This window comes from Cicer arietinum, chromosome 4 (assembly GCF_000331145.2).
Source record: "Cicer arietinum cultivar CDC Frontier isolate Library 1 chromosome 4, Cicar.CDCFrontier_v2.0, whole genome shotgun sequence".
Classification (NCBI taxonomy): domain Eukaryota; kingdom Viridiplantae; phylum Streptophyta; class Magnoliopsida; order Fabales; family Fabaceae; genus Cicer; species Cicer arietinum.
In genome coordinates, this window is record NC_021163.2 from 46,902,539 (window position 1) to 46,905,877 (window position 3,339).

Sequence of the window (3,339 nt, forward strand, 5' to 3'; positions counted from 1 at the left end):
TTTAGATATCTTATAGGAACCAAAAATCTAGGTTTGTGGTATCCTAAGGGATCTACTTGCACTCTAGTTGGTTATTCTGATTCTGATTTTGCTGGCTGCAAATTGGACAGAAAAAGTACATCTGGTACTTGCCAACTATTAGGGAACTCACTTGTATCTTGGCATAGCAAGAAACAAAATAGTGTTGCACTTTCAACAACTGAAGCTGAATATGTAGCTGTTGGAATCTGTTGTGCACAGATTTTATGGATGCAACAACACCTTTCTGACTTTGGTGTTGATTTAGGTACTGTGCCTATCATGTGTGATAATACTAGTGCTATAAATATTACTAAAAATCCTGTCATGCATTCTAGAACCAAACATATAGAGATTAGGCATCACTTTATTAGGGATCAATATCAACAAGGTAAGATCAAGCTTGAATATGTTAATACAGCTAATCAGTTGGCTGATATTTTCACCAAAGCCTTACCTAAGGACAATTTCTTCTTTATTAGAATGAAACTTGGAATTATAGATCACAATGAAATCTGATCCTTGTGACACAATCGATTGAAACATCGATTATCCTGTGACTAGATAGAAAAACAGCATTACAAAATCGATTGCATAATCGATTTATGATGCACAGTGTTTTAATTGTCCAAATTGAAAACACGATAATCGATTGCATAATCAATTTTCTAATCTCAGGTAGCTGTAAAGACTGGAGTATTCTCTTATCCAATCGATTGGTCAATCGATTGAATTATTGGAAAATAGTTTAAAGAATCGAATTCATAATCAATTATTTTTCCTAGAACATCCAAAGATGTTAACATTTTCCAAACTCTAACCCGAGCATCGATTGGGAAATCGATTGAGTCAGAATTTTTAAACCTGCACTTAAATGAATCAATTTGGAAATCGATGCTGAGATGAGCAGTTTCCTGAACTGATATGGAAAGCGGTTTAGACATCGATTTAGTAATTAAAAGACAATCGATTTGGGAATCGATTTGAAGTATGACTGCTACAACAATTTTACTAGTCGTTGGAGACAAATATGACTAAGATCGGTCAACTCCCTACAGTAACGGTAACTTAATCGATTGAGAAATCGATGTAGCATGTGCAAAGAACTCAACAACATCATTTGACGAATCGATTTGGAACAGGAATACTTAAACCCTACTAAAACCCTAAATCGATTCCCCATCTCACTTTTCCAAAATTTCTCAAACTTCTCACAGCTTTCTGATCTTTCTCTGTAAGCCTTACATACTTCTCAATATTCTCAAACACTTTTTTAATCTTACTAATGGCAAGAGTGAAGCAAACCTCTGTAAGATCACCATCACCATCGTCATCTTCAAGTGGAAGAACCCCATCACCTCCACCAACTTCAAAGAGAGTCTCCATCCCAACACATAAAATCATGGCAAAAGATAAGGGAAAGGGCATTGCCATTGAACAGGAGAAATCAAAAAAGAGGAAAGCTCCTCCCACTGAAAAGTTAATGGCTGATGCTATGAAGGATACAACTCAGAAAAAGAAGAAACCTATTTCTTCTCCTCAACCCAAGAAACCTCAACCTGCTAAAGGTAAACAAGCTGAAGACTTTGATCTACCACCTGCTTTCCTCAAACAAAAAATCCATGAGGCACGAACCATGGATTTTGCTTATTTTGATTCAAATGGGTTTTCATTTCAAAATCATTTGCGGTTTCATGGTTTGGAAGGATTTCTCTCCTGCTCTCTTGACATATATCCAAAGCTCATTAAGGCATTCTATTCCAACTTCAGTCTCACCGCCACAGGCTTTAAATCTGAAGTAAAAGGAAAGAAATTTTCCATGTCTTTTGAGGAATTTTCTGAACTTTCAGGTTTGCCATTCGATGGTCAATCTGTTGATGGAAGAACCGAGGCAGATTCTACTGATGAAGCATGGGAAACATCAGTAGACAGGCACACTGCTGTTCAGGACCTGATGATTGAGGGATTCGTCGAAAAGCTATCACTTCCTATAGGTCAAATGAAGGTCCAATATAGGATGCTCATGTACGTACTAACGCGAATGTTAGTGCCTAGGTTGGGAAATCACGCTGTTGTCCAGAGGCTGGACATTACTCTGCTGTGGGGATTATACAAAGAGCTCAAGATGAGTTGGACCTAGATTGTTCTCATGAACATGTTAGAATCTGCTCATGGTAAGCAGCTCCTCCCTTACCCACAACTCATCACAAAGATTCTGAGACATTTTAAAGTTTCTGTTGTCAATGAAGAATCTGCCAAAACTACTCTCACTTTTGGAGAATCAATTGTAAACCAAATGCAATTGAAACGAATAAACGGCATTTGGACTCGAGCTCAGCCAAATGCTGAACAAGCTCAGCCAAATGCGGAACAAGTTGAGCCAGTTGAAGCCCATTCTGAGGTTTTAACTAAGTTGCTGGAATTCATGGAGAATCAAGCTGCTCATAATGCAAGAGTTGAAGCATCTCTAAGGACTCTCCAAGCATCACTCAATTCAGTTGCTCAGGATGTGACTGCAATACAAGAACACTTAGGCCTTAAGCTGTCATTTGAAGATATTGTAGATATAGACCGTCAAGCAACAAAAGATCAAAACCCAACCAACTTAGATAGCACTGAACCTCATGGAGAGGAGACACTTGCTGAGGCTAATACAATAGTCTCTACCTCTTCCGCTGGTAACAATGAGGAACAACCCTAGATTAGTTGACTAGGTTTTTGATTTCTTTGTTGTTTTGAAATGTTCTAGTATTGTATTGAAATGTTCTATTATAACTTTGTCATATTCTCTTCTGTTAATATCTTTTTGCTTTAAATGACAAAGGGGGAGAGTTTACTGCATTTAACTTGTTTACTGCATCATATGCATTGTTGCTCTGATACAAAGTATTGCATTATAACTTGTGTTGCTCTGATACCAAGTTCTATAAAGTTCTGAATTGCAAGTTCTGAATTGCTCTAATACCAACTGCTAAATAGCTCTGACAATGTAGTTTGTAAGAGTTAGCTCCGATTATGATAGATATGATACTGTATGTTGTAAATAGCTCTGTGTGCTAACCTGTGTGAAATAGATCCGATACTGCACTGCAAAATTAATAAAATCTTGTGTAGCAATATAGCTCTGATACTGCAATGCTAATTTGATGAATTTTGTGTTGCTGCTCTGAAACTGATTTGGTACTCTGATATTAATTCTGTTAATTGGTTTTAACAAGCTCTGATTATTCTATGACTGATTATGTTAAAGCTTTGTTAAAGGAACCATGAACTCCAAAATTCAGGGGGAGTCTTTTTAAATAACAGTAACTATATTTTTTT